We start from the raw sequence: 24289 nt of genomic DNA on the forward strand, positions 1-24289 counted from the left end.
CCCAAAACATTTAATGGTAACGTTTTATTTTTTAGTACTGAAAACATTTTGATGAGCACAAGAAATACGGCTAATTGGCAATTGAAGGTATTTTATTTACTGATTACCTTTCAAAAGATTCGAACAGGATTTTTTATTTTTACTTAAAGCCCTTTCATTCCCGATGCACAGGGAAAAATATATTGTATCCCATTGCTGTTGTTTCACAGCATTTGTTCTTGAAACATTGGCCAGAGAAGTCAAACCTTAGCATAAAAAATAAGTGGTTGACTGTGGTTTTCTCTTTGTGGTTGCTACATTTCAATACCACCTTAAGTTACAAGACATAAACTTTACGAGACGCCAGAAAATGATTTTTTTTTTTTTTTTAAGCTGAATTATTTTAAATCCTTCATGGTTCAGGATGGACATGTTAGAGTTAACATCATTTTTCGCCTGAGTTTATCCTTAAAATTACTGGACTAAAAAAATTAAATAGTGCAGGTTCAGGCAAGCTGAATACATAGCGAACACAAAAATATTTAAAAGAAAAGGGTAATCAGAGCTAATCAAAGTGAATAACTCAGGCGATGAAACCGTGTTAGTGTAAACAGACTGTGAAGAAAAAAGCTTTAAAAGACAATTCTACGAGCTGTTCATTATTGTCCTCTACATTCTTTTCGTTTCTCATTGTCAAATCAAATAGTCAGGCAATTGGAAATCCGCATAAAAAGCACGCAATTTAAAGATAGCCAAGAAATTTCCATAACTATTTAGGATAAGATAAGATTGTAGTTATTCTTTAAGACACATTAACAAAGAATAAATATCCTACTGTTATATTGCTGTATACCCATCACAATAAAGGATACCCTTTTAATTTGAAGAATATTTAATGGAATGGACTATGCATTGTTCAAATATCGTCAAACAGGCAAATAAACCGCTTTTCCTGACGAAAAAATTAAATGAATTTAAATGTACCACGACACATTCCCTATGTCAAAACTTATTCTTTGTAAATTTATTTAGCGCTTGCCAATCAAACTTTGCACTGTTGGTATATACCTTTTTTTTCGTTTTGTCTTTTTGTTTCACTTGAACAAAAATAGATGGTCTTAAATAAGTTAAGAAAAGCTTCAAAAAAATGCTATCACATTGCCTTTACGTTAGAGCATTCATTATTGAAGTATTTGCAAAAAAGCGGATATTTTAGCGTAAAGAGTGTGGGGCAAGGGGGCTTTTGCACCCTATTACACATGAAATTTTCTAACGTTATATTTTACTTTGGTACAGAAAAACATTGTTAGTATTTAATCTCAGTTCTTTTACAATAACTTGTCCAGGTTACTTCAGAGACGTTACCTCCAAAAATGGGGTTTTCGCGAATTTCAGTGTTTCTCATTGGATAAACATTCTTGATTTATATATATATATATATATATATATATATATATATATATATATATATATATATATATATATATATAAAATAAAAGCCTAAATATATAAAATTTAATAAGAGCCTCAATTTTCGCTTCTGCAAATTACTGAAATGAAAGCTTCCTTATATTGCAAAATATTTTATTGCAATTTTAATTTCATTTTGTTTTATTGTAATTAATTATTGCAATTTTAATGTAATTTAATTTAATTCAATTTTTATGTAATTTTAGTTTTTTTTTGCATACGTTTTTTTTTAGTTTTTTTTTTATTTTTTACTTATTTTTTTTTTAGTTTTTTTTTTAGTTTTTCTGGTGTTTTGTTTTTTTTAGTGTTTTTTTTTGTAACAAACACGGTATTTTTTGTTATTTTTTCGGTATTTCTGTGTTGTTTTCTTAGTATTTAGGTGTTTTTTTTTTTAGTTTTTTTTCAAATTATTTTCTAATACGTTATCGTCTAGTAAGTTGATTTCTCAAACACAATTTCCAGAAGGTTTTTCTAAAATGTTCTGGTGTCAAAAACACATCCGTCAACCAGCCGGAAAACTGGAAAACCCAAGTGCCGCCCAGCCCAGAGACATAATGACTTACTATGTAATTGAAATCTTCACATGTTTTGCCGAATGTCACTTAATGAAGAATTGAAGTAATTGGACACACTGCATAAGGGCTGTCCAAGTCACATGAACCTTAGAATGAGTAGATTATGCTCAAAGATATCTAAAGTATAAAATAAAAGATCAAATTAATATATTTTTTCTTACACAGAAGGGATATCAGTGTAAGAAATGACACTCGAAAAGATATGTTTGAGGAACTCCCATTGAAAAATGCAAAAATAATAAGCCTTAGATCCATTTCAGATATTTCAGACCCCCCACTCCCTCCTTTCAATAAATATTTTGAGGGGTAGGCTTGAATATCCAAACATGAACGTAAGCGAAAGGGATTGATGGGAAAAGGCGACAGTATCCCTAATGCTGAGTCCTGGATCAAAGAGTTAATAGTAAGAAATTATAAGTAATGCAACACTGGTGCTGAGGGGTTGAAGCTCCTCTCTTATTATGGGAACGTTAGTCTGTATCAAAGCCCTTTCATATTGCGGAAATGTTAACCTGCGACGCAAACATTAGGTTTTGATATGCCTCTCTACTTTTCTTGGTATTGAACTTTTTTCTGCAAGACGTTTTCTATTCATTTACCAAAACGAGTTGCCAGAAAAATAATCAGTATTTTGAAAGCAAAAGTCAGTATTTTTGCACCATTCGAAATTCCCTAACCGAGCCAACTTCTTTTGCAGGGGAGTTAAAAGGATCCACAATCTTTGTTATTACGATATCTCCCCGAAGGTGTCACCAAAAGGTCTCAACCAGGAGTTCTGTGCTGAGGAGTGGTTGAGGAGAGACAAGGACGTGTTTGCCCCCTTTGACTTAGAAAAACAATTTTCTTACATTTTTACTGAAAAAAACGAAAAGAAACAAACTACTACCCTAGATTTTAAAAAATGTTCTTTTTTGTGTCTTCATTAAAGAAAAGAAATCCCTGCTCCCTGACACTTTCATGGCTTGGCACCACTGGTTTCAACTGCAAGTACACTAATTGCGCGTTTTTCGTAGATTGTTTCAGATAAAGCCTGTGTTTTGAGTTTGGAAAGGAGACTTTTAAATTCTTATCTTCAGCAAATGTACAAAGAGGAGAGCACAGACACCAACTATATTTGATGGAAAGTAATAGCAAGTTTATTAGTTAAATGCTTTAGAGGGCAAGGATCCTACTCGACGTCTTTGGGGGAAAAGGGGGTTGAGGTTCCAAGTTCTTATCATCCGCACCAGAAGGGCTTGTTGGGCTTCAGCCACAATTTAGTCAGAAAACTGAATTTGATGTTTCAGTTCCATTTTTGAAAAGCCAGGTACCGATTGCCTGGTAAGAGGAAGGTTGATTCAAAGATTTTGTTGTCGAGACACATTCCGAAATGAGTCGTTATATCGCAGGCAAGCTGGTGTCCTAAGTCTACCTTTGATACTCTGATGCATGAATGCAATTCGACCAAGCAGGCACAAGCCCACAAGTAAATAATCTTTATTGGCTACTTTCCCCATGGGATAATGGAAAACTCCAAAGCGAATACCTTCAGAGTTGAAGGCTCCAAATGACTTGTAAATAATACCTGCGTAGTTTACGGCGTCTTTCTAGGTTTTTACTGGGTTTTAAGCCACAATTTGTTGGCATTGGATATTGTAATGGTGCTATATTTGTTCGGTACTTGTGTACATAATGGAGCACACTCGAGAAGTGAAGTAAGGTCAATCCTAATGAGATATACCAAAATACAATGAAAATATAATGCTTTATAAAGAAATTTGGGCTATATATCTACGAATTAGGGGGGGGGGGGTAAAGTATAGCGGGTCTACATGCAAGGTGTGTTAGCTAAAGTTATTCAGCATATTATGAAGTAAGAACTGTTTTCTAACTTCACACTGTCCAAATACATTACCCTCACTCCCCCCCAATTTGCAAATATATAGCTCACATTACAGAAGTCCAATGTTTTCTGTCACCCGTCTCTTGTTTTCCACTAAGCGTAAGGTAATTGTCTCTTAATAGAGACAGATAAAACCAGTTTGTTCCCAAGTGTGTACCATTACGTAAACAAGCACCTTTTTTCTTCTGCACTTTCATTTTTGACACGTTCTGATTCTCGCTGTCCTTTGACCGCACAGTTCTTCATTTTTGACAGTCTTGATACTTGTTTTAGCATTTCTGCTAACGCTACAATTATTTGTTCTTCATTTTCATCTTTGGAAAATTCTGATTCCTGCTGTTGCTTGTAATGCTCGCTACCAATTATCTTCTAATTGTTTATTTCTTTGTTCTCCCGGTCGCATATCTTCTAAAGCTCTAACCACACACTTCTTTATTCATCATTTTTATTTTGATTCGTTGTGACCCTGATTGTTGCATTTCTTGTAACCGCATTTTTTTTTGTTCTTCACTTTAGTTTTTGAGTCGTTGTAATTCTCACTGCCATTTATCTTTTAACTGCAAATTTCTATATTCTTGAATTTTGTTTTTGACTTGTTCTAATTTGTTGGTTTCGCTTAAATTTTAACTACATGTATCTTTAATTTTTATTTTCGCTTATCATTGCTACAGACATTTTTTCAGTACCTTTTGCCTTAATTGCTTGGATTGATCATGTCACTTTTGATGGTCAAGGTTGTTTATTTTGAGCTTACGGTTTCGTCCTTGTCTTTTCTTCTTTACTCTCATTTTGTGCTTAAATTAATTTACGTTTGGGTGCCTTAGATATTATGATACTGATGAAAATTCCTTTTAAAATTTTTATCACCGAATATTGGCACATGAATTTACATGTTTCTAAGTTTTTGTTCTTTAAATGCTTCTAAAACGGCTCTAAAAATTTATTTTCCCTGTGTCTTCACTTTCAATAAACATGATTGCTAAACTGTTTAGTCTATCCTGATTTATTGTTGATATCACATACTCTTTTTATTGGTTTTACCCTGGAAAATGATCTCTCTCTAGAAGCAACGCTTATTCAATTTGCTAAGAACATTTCATAATTTCAAAAATCAAATGTTTATTTTGATGGTGGAGCGGGGCCCTTTCAAACATGGGGCCCAATTGGGCCTAATCATTCCAATCGGACTTTTCCGGCCGTGGACGTGTAGAAACAATCTCAACTATACAGGATGAAGTCCCTAAATTCTTGTCGTCGAGACATCTACATTAATTGTGCGTCAGATATCAACCAAAAAGCAGTTATACTTAAGGTCTAGTTTTGTGTTTGAAAATATCTTCTCATCGGCCTAGTTACTAGGGGGCTGGCAAAATCCATTTGAATAACTTTTTAGACCACACTGCTTTCCCATTTATGAAAAATTAAGAAAGAAAGGCGGGTTTACTTTCAAAAAAGCAATTAAAAAAAACGGTGGGGGATTGTATGACCTTTTTTTCAAATAAATATAGTCTTCAATTTTAATAGTTCCCATTTATTCACTGATTTTAAAGAAGATAATTACCTTTTGTGCACTAGAGATATTCGTTTTTGTCTTGTTCAGCGAGTTGAAAATTATTTAGAACGTGAGTTGCATTAGTTTGTTTTGTCTTTTAGCTGTTTTTTCTCTTGCTTTCTTTATCTGTTTAGTTTATCTTTTTTTTTTAGATGGTTTTGATTTAAAGAACTACTTTTTCTTCTTTAAAGTTTTTTTTCTTTTCGTTGAGAAAGACTTCAGGAAGCGTAGCCGAAATTATTCCCATTTTTTATTAATTAATGTTTTGTGTGGTTTTCTTATTTTGTTGTTTGTTCCACAGCCATATTTAAATTAAACCCGTTTTTTTCTCTTAAAACTTTACAAAATCAACTCAACAAAACCTGGCTAACAGTGGCAGTTATAACTAGGGCTACGTCCCCATCCTTCTTATCTTTCAAAAAGGCCTGTTTAATTTCAATATTGATTTTGAGTGATGAGCTACTATGGTTTATAGTAGTGCCTTTATGGGTTTCATTCTGATTTAACAAAAACAATAGCTTGTGTCGTTCCAAAACCTTGGGTCACAGTCACAGCAACACCTCATTGTGAATATGTAGTTCTCTGCAAAGAAACATATATTATATTAATTTAGGCATAGATGAATTATTCATGCATCTCCGCTCTTGTTTTTTTCAACACTGCAGTAAATTTCAGCATTCGTCGCTGCAAGTTACTCTCATATTAACTTTGAAACTTTCAAACCATTATGTTGCAGAAATTTTTTAATATTCATGTAAGATTTACTCGGAGTCAAAGTACCAGCACCGACTACTATGTATACTGTATTTAAAGTAAAACAAATGGCTGGTACCCAAACGGTCATTCTATATCCCTTAATTTTTCTTCCTGTGTGCATTTATTTATTCAGCTGGAAAATCTCTTCTTTCTACTAATAAAGTTGCATAATATTTCCCATTCAATGTGTGTACCATCCTCCTTAATATCCTATTCCGTTTCAAATCCTTCTATCTGGTAGGGTTAATCTCTTTGTCTCTAACATGAGGGTCTTCCAATAGCCACTTTGTAACCACTCCACAGCGTGATTATTAATTAGAAATATCCAATTGGGTTCCCATTTCTAAGTGAGCTCCTTGCTGACCACTCCTTTGCTCTTAGGAACGCATGACTTTCTTCAACATTTCTTGGTGAACTTTTACTCTTTCTCTTCAGTTGTGAATCAGTGCAAGTTTCATTCAGTTGGCTTATAATGCTTTTCTTTGATCTGACCTTTTTCTTTTTGTCTTTGGCTTTTAGTTCCGGTGAGTACCATAAGGTAACTGTAGTATGAGTGAACGCATAATAAAACAAAAATAAATCCTCTTGAATGTGTAAAGAATTAAAAACAAGTAAACAAAAAGTGATTACTCTTAAATGAGGAAACAACTGTAAGCATCATATAGACAAACACTTTTTGTTCGATGAATTTTGATTGCTTTCTAAATCTGCTGTAAGGTTTTTCGGGCCAAAGATGGTAATGCTTTCTTTCTTATTGGCACAGGTTGTGAAGGTCCAAACCCATTTTTTTGCACTGTAGGCCCTGAAGCCAGGATAAAGGACAACCAGACTTTTTGATCCCAGGCAAGAATTGTACCCAGCTTTCCAAAATATAATATCATGGTTTATCAATCTGGTCAGACGGTCAAACTTTCAATGAAGCTGTGAAGGTCAGACCTTACTACTTTCTCGCAATAGCTTGAAATCGGTGGCATAAGAAAAAATTGAATAAAAATAAAGTGCTGCTCCCAAAACGAAATTCGAAGCTTAGAAAGACAATGAATTTTTTCCCAAACACATTTTTGATAAGCCTTTGAGGGTAAATTTTGTATGATTTATTTTGATGTCAGAGAGTAATTTTTTATCAATTTTATGAAATATGTTGCTGCTTAATGGTATTCTGGAAAAAAAACCTATAGGATAAATTAGCGACTCCCAGACTGGTCTAGCTTAAAAGCAGTGTTGAATGGCTGTGAACAGTTAGTGGAATGACAATAGTAACAGACACATAATAAACCTATGTATCAGAAAAGGCTCAATGTTTCTATTACCTGAACAGTTGTTTAATGTCATGAAACTATTGTTAATAGATGCATTTTGATTTTGAAACATCTTTTCTCTCTTGCAAAACTACTGCAAACTCACCGTTATGAAGTTATTCTGCCCCAAATAGCCTGTATTTACACATCTAGAATTGCAACAATTTCCGGTTTCGTTGATCGGATATTTGAAAGCGCGAATCTGTAATAGTTTAGAAACAAATTTGGGCTATGTATTTGCACATCAGGGGGTGGGGGTAAAGCATAGCATATATTAAATACGTAAACTAGCCATTGCTGTATTTAATATATGCTATGCTTTATCCCCCCCCCCTAATGTGCAAATATATAATAACTCCATAACGGTGAGTGTGAGGTAATTTTGCAAGAGACAAAAGATGTTCAAAAAGCCAAAATGCATCTATTAACAATAGTTTCGTGACCCTAAAAAATTGTTCAGGTAATAGGACTGTTCAGGAACCCAAAAAAGTAGACAAATCAATAAAATTTAATTTTCATAGAGATTCTAACTGTGCTAATATTTACTGGATTTAAGGTCAACAATTAAAATATTTTCGCTTTATAGAAATTTCATAATTTTAGAGAAGAGGGAAAAGCCCATTAAAAGTTAGGTGGTCTCATAAAAACCGAAGAATTAATCAGCAAGTTCGAGTGTCTTGGAACAGGTATTTCATTCTTTTATTTAAAAAAAAAATAAAATTTTGTTTTCTTGAGAAGTACGAGCACGGAAACTTTTTTTATTTAAAAAAAAAGAGATTATGCAACATCAATGTGCCTTTTTAGCGTCCCCCGAAACAAAAATATAGGCCTTAACAGGACAATACATTATCGAGGGATAATTCTTCATGAGCGAGACGTAAATAGCGACGAAGACCACACTGCCTTTCCATCACAAACACCAAAACAAGAAGAACAATAGGGAATTTCTCAAGACAGTGGGAAACAAATTAGAATGACAACTTACAAGAGGATAATATCAATAAAACTAAAATGATTAGTTTTTCAAAACAGTACCAGCATCCTTACCTCAGTGAAGTTCAACCAGGACTGATAAATAAATTGTGATGAAACGAGGCAATTCATTGAAATGAAAGAGAATGATTTAAAAACACGTTTTTAATGCAAGCCTAGCTTTTTTCGCTGCTGATCTCATAGGTCCATTTGTGACAGGTTCTGTGTTAATATCTATTGTTTTTTTTTGTAATATTTCGTAAGGTCATTTTTAATTAAATTTGTGCATAGAGCATTTAGTGAATATTCTCCTAAATCCCTATTGAAGGAAATATTATTATTAATCTTAAGTCTGATTTCAATTGTTTATCGAACTACTTGCTTTAAGCCTAGATCATTGCTAATAATGGCGGTTTCTTCAAAAAGTATTTTGTGGCTAGGATTTTCAAAAACATGGCTTCTTAAAGCAGAAGTAATATTAAAATTCAGAGCTTTGGTGATATTATCCTTACGCTGTTGTAGGTGTTTCTCGAAATTCTGGTGGGTTCTCCCTACATAGAATTTGCCACAGTCGCATGGTATTTGATAGACACCTCTTTGGCGAGTAACTGGAGCTTTATCTTTACCAGAATTTAGGAGATTTATGATTTTTAAATTATTGGTAAATACAACATATAGATTATTTTGTGTGAATACTTCTTTAAGATTTCTAGTGATTTTTGTAATATATGGGAGGTAAATTATGTTTTGGGGTTTATCGGGATTCTCACATGGTAAATTATCGTTGATTTTATGGGAGTGTCTTTTCACTCTACGGTTAATTGTATTATTAATAAATAAAAGAGGATGCCCATTTCCAAAAAGTATGTCCCTGATAAAGTCTAGTTCAGCTGTGATGTAGGAATCAGAACAAATGTTTAGGGCACGATCGACAAGAGATATTACGACACCTCTTTTAACTTGTGGGGGGGGGGATTCAAAATGTAAATATCTGTTGTTTTGTGTTGGTTTTCTGTAAATAGTAAAATTGAGTTCATCTAAGTTACGAATAATTAGAACATCTAGGAATGAGATTTTATTTGCAATTTCAATTTCTAAGGTAAACTGCAAATCACATGTATTAAGGTGAACTAAAAACCCCTAAGTTCATTTTCCCCATAGTTCCAAAGTGAAATTACGTCATCCATGTAACGTCCCCAAAAGGTATGTTTCAAAAATATGGATTTAATGCCCAATTTTCAATATACTCTACATAAATATTCATCAGTAACTCAGAGAGAGGCGCACCCATGGGTAAACCATTTATCTGTTGGTAGAAAGAATTATGGAATTGGAAATACATTGAGTACTTGTTACAAAGTTTAACCAAGGTCATTAAAACGTCGCAATTTAATTCCATAATTCTTTCTGCCAACAAATAAATGGCTTACCCATGGGTGCGCCTCATGGGTAATTAAATATGACCTTATGAAATCAAAGAGTTCGTGGTAGCGAACTGTAGTAAGGAGCGACCCGGCTCAATAGTAACCAAAACTCTAAAAAAATGGAATTTTGATACCAATAGCTACATCAAAAGAACCAAATTTTAATGCTGATTTTAAATATATAAGTTTAATCAAGTTTAGTCTTACCCATCAAAAGTTACGAGCCTGTAGAAATTTGCCTTATTTTAGAAAATAGGGGGAAAACCCCCTAAAAGTCCCAGAATCTTAACGAAAATAGCACCATCAGATTCAGCATATCAGAGAACCCCACTATAGAAGTTTCAAGGTCCTATCTACAAAAATGTGAAATTTTGTGTATTTTGCCAGAAGGCAGATCACAGATGCGTGCTTATTTGTTTTTTTTTTTGCTTTTTCTGGGGTGATCGTATCGACCCAGTTGTCCTAGAATGTTGCGAGAGGGCTCATTCTAACGGAAATGAAAAGTTATAGCGCCCTTTTTAAGTGAGCAAAAAAATTGGAGGGCACCTAGGCCCGCTCCCACGCTAATTATTTTCCCAAAGTCAACGGATTAAAATTCTGAGATAACCATTTTATTTAACGTAGTCGAAAAACCTTATAACTATGTCTTTGGGGACGATTTACTCCCCCACAGTCCCCTTGGGAGGGGCTACAAGTTACAAACTTTGACCAATGCTTACGTATAGTAATGGTTATTGGGAAGTGTACAGGAGTTTTCAGGAGGATTTTTTGGTTGGCGGGAGGGGTTGAGAAGCGGGGGATATGCTGGGGGAACTTTCCATCGAGGAATTTGTCATGGGGGAAGAAAATTTCCGTGAAGGGAGTGCAGGGTTTACTAGCATTATTAAAAAAAAAATTAAACAATGAAAAAATAAATATGAAAAAGTTTTTTCAGCTGGAAATAAGGAGCAGCATTAAAACTTAAAACGAACAGAAATTATTGTCCATATGAGGGGCTCACCTCCTCCTAATACCTCGCTCTTTACGCTAAAGTATTTTTAGTAATGTCAACTATTTATTGTACGGCTTTTGTGATTTGGGGGTCATTCTTAATGAATTGGGACAAAATATAAGATTTAGCGTAAAGAGAAAGGTACTGACGAGGGGGTAAACCCTCTCATATATGTAATACAAACATGAGAATAAAAAGTTCTTTACCTAAGCTAATTTATAAGTTACTTATATCTTTACTAATAAAAAGATTCGTAAAAAATTAAAAGTTCTAGTTGCCTTTCTAATTAACCAAAAAATTGGAGGGCAACTAGGCTGCCTCCCCCGCTCTTCTTTTTCTCAAAATCATTCGATCAAAATTATGAGAAAGCCATTTAGCCAAAAAAATAAATATGCAAATTTCGTTTTAATTATTCCTCTGCGGAGAGCCAAAATCAAAACATGCATTGATTCAAAAACGTTCAGAAATTAAATAAAAAAAAAACAAATGTTTTTCAACTGAAAGTAAGATGCGACATTAAAACTTAAAACGAACAGAAATTACTTCGTATATGAAAGGGGCTGCTGAGAGGTTCAAACGTATATGAGAGGCTATTGGGGGACTCAAAGAGTTGAGAGAAAGAGTATAACTCTAGCGTAAAGAGCGAGGCGTTGATGAGGAAGCAGCCCCTTTTTTTTTATTTCATCATTTCTAGTTTTTCTTATTTAATTTCTGAACGTTTTTTAATTAATACATGTTTGATTTTGGCTCTCCGCACATAAATTATTAAAATAAAATTTGCATATTAATTCTTTTTTTTGGCTAAATGGCATTCTCTTAGTTTTGATCAGACGATTTTGAGAAAAAGGGGTGGGGGAGGACGCCTAGCTGCCCTCCAGTTTTTTGGTTACTTGAAAAGGCAACTAGAACTTTTAATTTTTAACGTTTTTTATTAGTAAAAATATCTGTAACCTAGGAATTAACTTATGTAGCGAACTTTTATATTCTTATATTTTTATTATGCATAGAGGGGGTTTGTCCCCCCGTTAATACCTCACTCTTTACACTAAAGCCTAAATTTTGTCCCAACCCTTTAAGAATGACCCGTGAATCAGAAAGGCCGTAAAATAAATAGTTGAAATTACTAAAAATACTTTGGCGTAAAGAGCGAGGTATTTAGGAGGAGATGAGCCCCTCATATTCATAATAATCTGTGTTCGTTTTAAGTTTTAATGCTGCTCCTTACTTTCAGTTGAAAAAACTTTTTCATATTTATTTTTTCATTGTTTTCTTGTAATAATGCTAGAAAATCGTGTGCCCCCTTCATTGAATTTCTCCTCCCCCATGACATATTCCTTCAAGGAAAGATCCTCCCACATAGCCCCCTCCCGTCGACCCCCCCAAACCAAAATAATCCCCTTGGAAAACGTCTGTACACTTCCCAATAATCATTACTGTATGCAAACACTGGTCAAAGTTTGTAACTCGCAGCCCCTTCCTCGGGGACTGTGGGGGAGTAAGTCATCTCAAAGATATATTTATTAAGGTTTTTGACTATGCTGAACAAAATGGCTATCTAAAAATTTTGATCAGTTGACTTTGGTAAAAAATGAGTGTGGGTTGGGGCCTAGGTGCCCTTTAATTTTTTTGGTCACTTAGAAAGGGTACTAGAACTTTTCATTTCCGTTAGAATGAGCCCTCTTGTGACATTCTAGGACCGCCCGGTCGATACAATGACCCCTGGAAAAAAAAATATATATGAGATCAGCAGTGAAAAAGGCTCGGCTGGCATTAAAAACTTGTTTTTAAATCATTCTCTTTCATTTCAATGAATCGCCTTGTTTCATCACAATTTATTTATCAGTCCTGGTTTAACTGCGCTGAGGTAAGGATGCTGGGACTGTTTTGAAAAACTGTTCATTTTAGTTTTATTGATTTTATGCTTTTGTAAGTTGTTTTTTCTTATATATTTTTGCATTGCTGAGGACGGCCCTTGGACATAGGGCCGAAATACTCATTCTAATTTATTTCCCAACGTCTTGAAAAATTCCCTATTGTTCATCTTGTTTTTGGTGTTAGGGACAATTCTGAGACAGGACTCAATGTATCCAAATATTGAGATGAGCAGCTCTCTGGTTCTGACGGATTTACCGTGACAGGTGGTGGACCCATCCCTTAAAAATATGTAAGCAAGGAGCGACCCGGCTCAATAGTAACCGAAACTCTAAAAAACAGAATATTGATACCAATAGATACATAAAAAGAATCAGATTTGTATGTTGATTTCAAATATATAACTTTCACCAGGTTTAATTCCACAAAACAAAAGTTAGCTGAGGTTTCAAGCTCCTATTCACAAGAATGTGGAATTTTGTATTTTTTGCCAGAAGAAAGATCACGGATGCCTTTTTATCTATTTTTTTCGTTGTTTTTGTTGTTTTTTTCCAGGGATAGTCAAATCAACCCAGTGGTCCTAAAATATCGCGAGAGGGCTCATTCAAATGGAAATTAGAAGTTCTAGTTTCCTTTTTAAGTCACACGATGACAATTTTGAGATAGCCATTTTGTTCAGCATAGTCGAAAAATCTAATAACTATATTTTTGAGGACGACTTAATCCCCCAGAGTTCCTGGGGGAAGGGTTGCAGGGTGTAAACTCTGGCCATTGTTTACTTATAGTGTTGATTAATGGGAAGTATACAGACATTTCAAGGAAGGATTTTTTTGGTGGTGAGGGGGGAGGTCCTGGTCGAAGGTTACGTGGGAGGATCTTTCCACGGAGGAGTTTTAATGGGGAAAGGAATTTTCCCTGAAGGGGGTGCCGGATTTACCAGTATTATTTCAAAAATGATCAGAAATTAAATAAAAAAGCAAGTCTTTTAAACTAAAAAAAAGGAACAACACTAAAACTTAAAATGAACAGAAATTATTACGTATATGAGGGAATTTGCCCTCTCGTCAATACCTCGCTTTTTACGCTAAAGTTTTGTTTAGTAGACTACTTTCATAAGAGCTATTTATTCTAATTAAACTCTTTGTGATTCAGGGGTCATTCTTAAGAAATTGGAACAAAATTCGAGCTTTGATGTGAACAACGAGGTAATGACGAGGGAAAAACCCCCTCATATACGTAAAAAAAATATACGAATATAGAGGTTCGTAGCGTAAGTTAATTCGTAAGTTACGTAAATTTATTATTAATAAAAATGTTCGTAAATAAAATTAAAAGTACTAGTGCCCTTTTTAAGTAACAAAAAAATGGTAGGCAACTAGGCCCTCTCCCCGCCCCTATTTTCTCGATATAACAGTGAGCCAAAATCAAACCTTAATTAGTTCAACAATGTTCAGAAACTAAATAAAAAAACAAGTGTTTTTAGCTGAAAGTAAGGAGCGACATTAAAACTTAAAACGAACAGAAATTAATCTATATTTATTCTCACCTTTAGGGGTGGGGGAAAACTAATTGCCAAACATTAGGTTTATTAAACATTTCGGCACTCCTATAATGTCAGCAGAGATAAGAAAGAAGAAACATTCTATGATTTCTTAATTTACTTTACTGTTCGGATAAACATAAATTGCATTTAACATTCTTCCTTTATAAGCATTGAATTTGAATGAAAATAATTTTTGTTTACTTGGTTGTTTTTTCCAAAACTATTTTTTTCGCTTATGAGAGAGCGTTGGAGGGGGATCATTCAAAAGGGTGATTTTAAGTATCCCGTTAAATATTTTTGGCCATGAAGATTTCAGCGATATATCGTTTATGCTTCCTGCCGTATCCACTCTTGAAATGACACAAAAAGTCTTATCGTGCCATATGCCGTCTTACGATGACCTTGTCTGGACAAATTTATAATAAGCGTACATATGTAAGCATATATAGCTCGTAGAAAGCGTTTGGCAGTGTTTTGGTGGTCTAAAACAAAGAATAAAAAGGGATACGTCAGCGCAGGCACGTACGCAGGAATTTTTTTCGGGAGGGGGGGGGGGCATAACCTTCGAAACAGCAGATATAAAGTAGCACTTTTTTATTTAGTAACTAAATAAATCCAAAAAGCACGTATATCGGAAAATACAGACTAACTTTAATCTGTAATATTGTAGCGGATGGGGGGAAGGAGACTGAAGCCTCAAAAGTACGTTTTAGGCTCAGGTTATGTTCATAGCGATTTAGAACCAGTGATTAATCTATTATATCCCACTCAAAACGAAATTTTAGGGTTGATAGTGCAATATGGGTGCTGTGGGGGGGTGTGGGGTTTTTCTATTGCAAAAACGTCGATTTTAAGGAAAAATGATAGTTTCCAAAATTGATCCATTAAAAGCTGTACTTTATCTTGAAAAGGGAGGATAAACGCCCTAATATCAAAGATAATTCTATTTTGCTGTGGAAAGCAAACTCTCTTTACACAAAAAAATAACAGTACAATCGCTAATTACTTCAAAGAGGGTAAAAAGTTAAACAGAAAATGGGCTAATAATTGGGCAGTGACTTGACCAGATAATTGCATGCTGTATAATCCCGAAAAAAGGTTTCACACATGTATCTAGATTCTTAACAAATGTCCTACTTCTGCCACGAATCCCAAGAAACCATGGGGAAATTAAACATTTCACAAAATTTAGGTGGGGGGCCGAAGGTCCCCCCCTGCATACGTGCCAGCCTAAGCGTGTCAAGTCATTTTTGAAACTGTTGAGAAATTGTTATCATAATTAACTTTTACTACTCAGATAATCATGAATAACAATTGTTATTCGAAAACCAAAGTTAAAGGATCAACTCATTATATTTTTTTTCCAGATGTGTATTTTTAGTTTTCACTTAATAAGAGATTGGGAGGGGCCGGTGTAAAAGGGGGATTTTAAACTTCCAGCCAAAAGTTTTAGACAATAGAAATTTCAATGGTAGTCTTATTATGCTTCCTGGCCTTTAATTCTAGAATTGGTATCCAAAGTGCCCTTTTTGATGCCATTCAGCACTTTACAATGGTATTGTCAAGGCAAATTTACGAGAAAAAACAACAAAGATAACAAAAACCTTCAGATATAACCAAGATCTTTGAAACAATCCATAAAGCATCTCCCCAAAATGTTGCAGTAACCTGCTTGTTCTGCTTGGCAGGAGACGATTTAAGAAACTTAAAAAAGGGGCAGGGAGAAATATTATACCTAAGGGGGATGGCACTTCTCTTGTTCAGAATTATCAACCACTGACATTATGATGATGTCTTTTTTATGCTTCTTAGCCTTTCCACTTGAGATATGAGCCAACGTTTGCCATTTTTGGTGCCATATGACAAGCATCGATGATGTTACCAAGAGAAATTTATGCATATAGATCTTGATAATAGTTTTTGAATGAGCTATTAAAAATATCTCTAAGATGTTGGGGTAGTCTGCTAGTCTTGGTAGAAAAAGGGAGACACAGAAGTGCTACCCGTGCAAAAAAACTTATTTTCCTTCTTGTTCAGGGTGGTGGTTTGTTTGGTGTTTTCTCTCTGTGTGGTTTTTTGGTAAAACCACGGTGATACCAATGGTGCCTTTTTTGCTTCTAGCCCCACCATCTAAGGGGGATTTCAAGTCCTTTTTCAAAACTTCCATTAAGTGTCTCCACAATTAACTTCTACTATTAAGATCAACCGAAATTAAGTTCTCTATTAAACATAAAGCTTAGTGAAAAAGCTTTATGTCTAATAAAGAGAAGAAGGGGCTTGTACAAGTGATGGTACTAATATGAGGAGAAGGGGCTGAGTGATGAATCATATAAAAACAAAAGGAATGTAAAGAAAGTGGAAAAAACATTAAAATATATACTAAGGTTGTGTGAAGTGGAGGCTATGGATAAAATTGCCGAGGATCTGGAAAATGCAGCTACACGGCATAATGCTATAATATTCTACTGCTATGTTAATAAATTGAGAGGGATTTTCAATCCAGACTTGTCCCATTTAAAGATAGGGACGGGGCTACAGGTGCTGATTGCGTGGTAAACGAGTTTCTTAAATATGGTGGCTCTGAGGTTAGAAATAAGTCACTGAAGATTGTGGATATGATTTTTGGAAAAGGAGAAATACCTAACGATTTTAGGAAAAACTTAATCAAACCACTGTATAAGAAAGGTGATAATAGTAATTGTAGCAATTATCGAGAAATTAGTGTGGTCTAAAAATGGCAAAATAAGTCTATAAACCGAGATTAGAATATTAGAAGCTACAGTGATGACAGTGGTAAAATATGGCTCTGAAGCAGGGGTGTTCCGAAAAGTGGATGAAGATTTGCTAGGTCTTTTCTAGAGACACTGCCCACGGATTTTCCTGGGTCCCTGGCTGACTGACCCTATTTCAAACAGTAAGCTCTACGAAAAATGTAGCTCAATCCCGCTTTCTAGGGCTATAATGAAAGAAAGGTTGAGATGGCTAGGGCACCTTATGTGGATGGAGGATGAAATATTGCTGAAGATTTTCCTTTCCGGCCAACCATCTAGGGCTAAACAGAAAGTAGGTCGTCCTCATCTAGGGTGGATGGACGTCATAAAGAAAGATTAAAGGAAAGGGGAACTTTTTCGGAAGGAGGTAAAAAGGATTGATCTGAATAGGTTGGGATGGAGGAGGAACGTACGTAGCTGCGCTGGCCTGAGGTAGCTTGGTGCTGCGGTGAGTTGTTAGTAGTAGTAGTAACCGAAATAGTACTAACCATTTCTTAGTCACGGTCACATGGCAATTTTGTCTCACTGGACACCTGCTTTTTCTTACGAAATGTGTTTTGAACTTTAGGTTATTATGGGCTGTAGTTCGCTGTTTACTAAGTTGCAGCTATCGCTGCAACGATGATTTATTAGGGAAAAGAAAAGATAAAGGAAAGAGACGAAAATTGCCAATATTTCTCTTATATCAAATGGACGTTTTTTGCGAGGGAGCAGAATAGACCCATTTGGATCCCCTTTATGACTTATTTATAATGGTTACCGTTTTTAATATTTCTCCAAAATTGCTATTACTTTCTTTCATATAAAATTATGGGTTTCAAAGATCAATACTGCGAATGTTTTGAACCGGCTTATTTTCCCGGTATGGTTTAGCTTGTTTTCAATCTTAATTTCAAACTATAAGCACAGTTCTTGTGTAGATAGTTTACAGCTAAGTCTATCTCTTTCAAGAAGCCATATAGTTTGAAGTCCGATAATAGATTTATCCTGTATCATGGTTTGTAATGTGATGATTAGTAAATGTTGTTTTTTTTTTGGTAATTTGAGTATTCTAGATGGTGGGCTTTAAAAATACAAAAGTAGTTGATTTAGGTAACTGAAACTTTCAGGAAGTTCATCCAGAGCCTAAGTTAAATAAATAAAAAAAAATGTTCTAAAATAAGGTAGAGAACTTGGAAATTAGAACTTAAAACACACCAAAATAATTCTGTATACGAGGGGGCTGTCCCATCCTTAACTCCCGCAATTTCCACTAAAGTTCTATTTTGCTTGAAAAATATCTTTATTCTGAATCAACGGCCATTGTGTTTGTGCAGTCGTTCTTGAAGAATTAGGACAAAAAGTGACACTTTATCGTAAAGAGCGGAAAGTTAAGGATTAAAGACTACCATATATACAGAGTAATTTCTTTCATTTTAAGTTTTTAATATGGCTGTTTACTTTTCATTTGAATGAAAACTTGTCTTTATTCAATTTCAGTTTGTTTTTAATAGCACAACCAAAATTTCCTTGAGTGCGAAGAGGACTATTACCTCCTCAAACCCGACTCTTTAAATCAAGAGCTTTTAGACAGCGAGCATTCGAGAAAAACGAGCAATTTTACATTTTGCAAATAGTGTCTTGAAGACTCTCATAAATGTAGAATTTATCTGAGCTTTTGACTTTTTTTTTCTAATGAGTATTTTCCCGGTATCCTCAGACCCTCTGTTCGATACCATCCCTCCCTACCCTTTAAAAACAGACAAAACCATATTAACACGGATTTTTGATTAATTCTTCTCTGAAAAATTCAAAATCTCATATTTTTGTTGAAAGTGGCACTCCTGCAAAGAGCGCTGTGATTTGCTGAATTCGATGGTGTATTTTTCCTTAAAATCTGTCATACTTTCCTGTTTTTTTTTTTTTTTTTTTTTTTTTTTTCAAAATATAATTTGTCCGAGGCTCATAACTTTAGTTGGGTAGCTTTAAACTTAATGAATATTATACACTTGGTATTACCATAAAAAAGCTAATTTGTTTTATTGCATTTGTTGTCAGTAAAAAATGCTTTTTTAGAGTTTTGGTTGCTATTGGCACCATTCGGTCCTTGCTTACAGTCTCTGTCTCATGACTGTTTAGTACATAAAACATAAAAATAAGATCGGGATTTTTCGTTCAAATTTCCATATTAAAAGTTTTTCTGGTAATATTTACCTAAACCATCCTGGGAATTATCCAACAGCTTTTAAGAACACCGCACTTCTTCACCTTGTGTTCCAGGTAAGGATGTCAATGGATTCTTTTAATGCTACAGTGAAAACATATTTTTCTGCAATAAAAAGGGAGCTATCACTGCAGAGCACCCATATTCAGGCTTGGTCAAAATGAAAAGATATTAAAGGCTATTTTATTCCCTTCCCTCAGAATGTCTTCAATATCTATCTGATGGCTCATGGAAAGCTAACCAAACCCTTTTTTTAAATCTAGGTAGATACTGTATTTTTGGATTCTACGATGAAAAGATTCTGGCCCAAAAGGGTTTTAAAGTGCCAAAACTTGTCCTTCCTAAGATAGCACGGTAATAATTGTCTAGTAACGCACGGTATCTTTCGATCTTCCTTGCTATTTATGCGTGAATAAATTATAAGTCCTATAGTAGCTTATAACCAAATAATGTTAAGGTTTACCGGAGACGAAACATATTGAGTCCCTCTCCCATCTTAAAATTTTAGTTTTATCCAACCTCTCTTTCCCTTCTTTTTCTTGCGCCACCTGAAAGTTTAAACTTCATCCTACAAGCTATTCCCGATACATTAAAGGAATGGTATTTTGATTACATGGGTGCGTGTAGTCTTTTTTGATTAGCTCCTACCCTCTCCCCAAGTCATTGTTCAACACTTACTTGTCCCCCTTAACACTCTAGGAAAGTTTTAACTTGATACCCAAGCCATAACAGAGATTACAATTTTTAGTCTCCTCCACATCCTTCAACACAAATCTTCATGCTTGACCCCCGCCCCTTTTTCCCAGTATACCTGTAAGTTTTAACTTAATCCCCAAGCTATTCGTACAATATCGCATATATGCTATTTCAATGACCTGGCTAAACAGGGTGTTTTTTATTTGACTCTACCCCCTCATTCAGGTCAAAATAAGAGATCTACTTGCCCGCTTAACACTCCCTAAAAGTTTCAAATTTTTACCCAAACTGTTCCCAAAATATTTCTGATACGCTTTTTCATAGCTTGGCAGCATATAGCGTGTTTCGATGTGCCTCGTTACTTGACCATACATAAACTATCGGAGCAGGAGCTAATAATCCGAAAAAGTCCAATTGGAGCTAATAGTACAAAATTTTTTCTTGGATAAGGGACGAAATTTGCTTAACTCCTCCCCCTGACCCAAAATACAAACTTATTATCCTTGTCCAATCCTCTCCCTTTCTCTCCCAGACTTAACTAAACTTTCAGCATTATCCTCCGACCTGTGGCCAAGATGTTGCAGATATGCTATTTTGATTCCCGAAATACTGAAGGTGATATGAAAACACAGAAGCTCACAAGTGTTACTCGTGTAACCGTGTCCTCCGCAGATTAAGCCTATTTGAAACTCTGAGAATCTTTGCCTAGCAAGCAATCCCTGAGAGCTTTTTTGAAAAAAAAAATCTATGAACAATAGCAGACTTATATAATTTACGGTCATTACCCCCAAGGATGTGGTGTTATGTTGACCTCAAAGGCTTACTTATTAGACCTTTCAACGTTTCTAAACAAAGTGAAAATCAAAAAATTTGAATCCAATATCATTTGTCTTCAGTGGTTGAGGGTGGGTAGTAGAAAGGGGCTGGATATGGAGGCTGCTTTATTCAAGTTCTAATCTAATGAGACGTTTATCAGGTTTCCCTGGCAACCTTTACATGAGGAATGGCCAAGGAAAAGGATTTTGGCCCTTTGTCGAGGTTATTTTGAGAGTAATTTTTTTTATTCCTTTTGCATTCGCGTTCCCTTAGTTCAAGGATTTAAGGATATAAGTTCTAAGCCGATCAAGAAGAAGAATTTTTTGGCTCTTAGTCAGACCCTATTCTTTGGGAGATCGTGCCCTAGATTTTTTCATATGTTAGGTTCTTCTTGGCTTAAGGACTTATGGCTAAAAATTTGGCCTGATCAGGGAAAAATGTCTTTTTCAGCCTTTTTCTACTGAAACGAAAATGTTTGCCCTTTTGACCCAGAGGAGGATTCATGAAAATTTTGAGCTATTACGCATCCAACATCAAACAGGCCTTACCAATTCCATTATGAAGCCTCTGATTAAATAACTGGCAAAACCTCTGATTAAATAATTGGCAATTTGAATTCGTTTTGGCCCTTCCCCCAAAGCCATTGGGGTTAAGCCCTTCTCGGAGGCATATTTATTGTGTGTTTCGATTATTTCGGTAAAAATGATTACCTAAATATTTTGACGAGACTTATTTGGAGCTCATGGGGGCAAGGGTAGTAAAGACTGGCTAGGGAGGGGTTGGCTTATCGTCAATCACTTTCGACTCTTAAATAAAGCACTAGAACTTCCAATCTCGAATTTATACGACCACTCCTTTAATATAAAGTGGCCAATGGAGAAAAAAAATAATACATTGAATACACATCGTTCTTTAATTAGGCATTTCTACTGCTTTCTTCATTTCACTTCATTTCAATGACATTGACGTTTTCAATACCCTCCTGAAATGTTATATTTTCGTAAAACGTAAAGTTTTTGGCTGTTATATCTTTGAAGCAGTTGAATGGCTATTAAAGGGTCCAGCTCAGAAAAAATACCCTACTTCTAAACCAAAAATTATGTATGGTTTAATCTCAGGCGTATAATATAATTATTTTGACTTTAAGATGCCTTTATCACTTTAAAATCTAAGCATAAAATGAAAAAAAAAATAATGTAAATGAAAAAGAAAAGTAGATGAGGCAGTTAAAATTTCTTGTTTCTATATTTTGAAGAAGTTAGTGGAATCGATTGATCAGTTTTCAGCAAAAACGAAATAAAAGAAGGCAAACGAAACTTGAATAGCTATTGCTATGAAGCCAACAAAACTTTGACCACCTGATTTGGAAAAAAATTGTATTTGAGCTGAGGAGTAATGTATACCTGCTGAAATCATTTTCATCAACTTTTAGCTGATTTTTATACAGAATTTTTGTGTACAGCATAAAAAATAATAATGTTTTATTCGCCAAGAAAATAATGAAATTTAGAATAAAAATTTAATTCCAAGCGCTTAATCGAAGAGAAACTCTCACAACAACGCTTTCTAAATTGGCAAATAAACCGTAGGCAGTGTTTAATGTTTTGATATCAGTGCCTTTAATAAAAGGCAAATTTGGAAGTTAAACTTAGTTTAGAAAATAAAAGTTTAATCGGTTCACAGAGTAGAGAGATTTAAATTTTTGATTACAAAATGTCACAGCTCTACAAAGGAAACATAACGATAGGATTCAAGGTCAACAACACTAAAAGAAATATGTGACCCTGGGTCTTGGAGCCTAGCACTTCGAGGGGAAGCATAAATTCATAGGCATAACGTGACAAACCACAAACTGTTAAGGTTGCGAGCCCGAAATAATCCTTAGCCATTGGACGAGCTTGGCATATATGAATTTAGGTTAAAGAAACCATTAACCATTTTTACGGTTAAAGAAACCTCACCTCATAGTGATGAAGATTTAGGTTAATTGGATACCTTGGTAACAGAAAGACGAATGGAATTTTAGGTCGGGCTTTATTGTGTGGTTCATCTTTTCGTAGAAGTATTCTTCTTAAGTCTGTAAAGGGTTTTTTGTGCTTGTCTAATAATATCAGTGACTGAGGATTTCTTTTACGATATTTTGAGGACATTCTTGTAATCTTCCTGGATATGTTCTTCGCACTTGATAAACTAGTCAATGACGCACTGCTGCACGACATCGCATTTCTCTTATTGTTAGGCAATCTTTTATTTGCCTTACCTTGTCTTTCATTTGTGTTCGCGTGGCCCTTGTCCAGAAATATCAATAGTTTCTTTGATGATGGATGCAATGTTGCCAACACTTTGGAAAAAAAGTACCGGAAAACGCCCTAAAATTATACCACTAATGAAAACCTTGTACCATGTCTATTTTTTAGCGTGTTGCGCTACGCGCAACACGGAGATTTTTTTGGCACTACGGACAATCGCCGACGGTAGGAAAAGTTCATCACAATAAAGAGAAAAAAGTATCAATATTTTCTTTCAAAAAATATTTGGGAGATCCCTTTCCCCCTGCTGAGACCATTTTGGCGTCACTCCTGCAAATAGTAGAATTTCAATTCAACAACAAACAATCAACAACCCTAGTATTTATCTTCAAAACTAAACTGTTATTTCCAAATATAGGCTCAAATCTAAGTATAACATAAAAAAACACAACCAATTAAGTACATGTGAGGAACTTTGACTTATTCCAGATAATAAAAAAAAAACAACTAAAAAACAAGAAACAAGAACTGCAAGTAAAACGAGGAGAAACCGACGGGCGGACATAAACAGCAATCGAAAGCCTATATGTCACTAAAGGTCATCATCTGAGTCAGAAACTGTAACGGTACTTGCAGCAGGAAATTTCTTATATTCTATTCCAATACTTCTCCAGTTAGGGTGCGTCACCGTGCTCATTGGGCTTCCAGTCCTTGGTAACAACTCTCGTAGCGCCCAGAAGAGTATTCAGGGTAGTAAAGCCGAGTTCGTTTCTCAACTTGGTGCTGTTGAGATTGACAGCAGAAAAAGTCCTCTCAGCACAAGCAGATAAATGAGGGAGGATCAGCATTTTCATCATGAATTCACAAAAAAAACTTGCAGCAGCAGACTTCTTACATCCTCTTCCAGTACTTATACAATTACGGGGGTCAACATGCTCATTGGGGGCGTCCAATCCTTTGTAACAGCTCTCTTAGCACCCAGTAGAGCATTCAGGGTAGTAAAGCCGAGTTTGTTTCTCAACTTGGTCTCGTTGAGATTGACAGCTGAAGAAGTCCTCTCAGCGCAAGCAGACGAATGAGGTATGATCAGAATTTTCATCAAGAATTCACCAAGAACAGAAAACGGTGTGAGCTTAAATCAAACCAATAATATTTTATTGGGTCCTGTTATCCAGCATTTGGCATAGACGATACCCAGCATTTGACATATGTTATATTAGCTTCATTGTTTCGGTTTTTG

At 35.0% G+C, this 24289-nt stretch overlaps 1 protein-coding gene and 1 long non-coding RNA gene across 3 annotated transcripts in view; one reads left to right on the top strand and one right to left on the bottom strand.

Moving 5' to 3' along the window:
• Positions 1-19393, bottom strand: part of LOC136041288 (uncharacterized) — an 88432-nt gene extending 69039 nt beyond the window's left edge. For both annotated transcript variants that reach the window (XR_010620997.1, XR_010620996.1), the window contains exons 1-2: positions 19279-19393; positions 2013-2141 (exon numbers count right to left, since the gene is read on the bottom strand). This is a non-coding gene — a long non-coding RNA (uncharacterized LOC136041288). The remainder of the gene's footprint in view (positions 1-2012; positions 2142-19278) is intronic.
• The window catches only part of LOC136041293 (limbic system-associated membrane protein-like), a 255171-nt gene that overhangs the window by 82718 nt on the left and 148164 nt on the right, over positions 1-24289 (top strand). The gene's annotated exons all lie outside the window — the stretch shown is intronic.

Source organism: Artemia franciscana, unplaced genomic scaffold (genome assembly GCF_032884065.1).
Source record: "Artemia franciscana unplaced genomic scaffold, ASM3288406v1 PGA_scaffold_131, whole genome shotgun sequence".
NCBI classification, from domain to species: Eukaryota; Metazoa; Arthropoda; class Branchiopoda; order Anostraca; family Artemiidae; genus Artemia; species Artemia franciscana.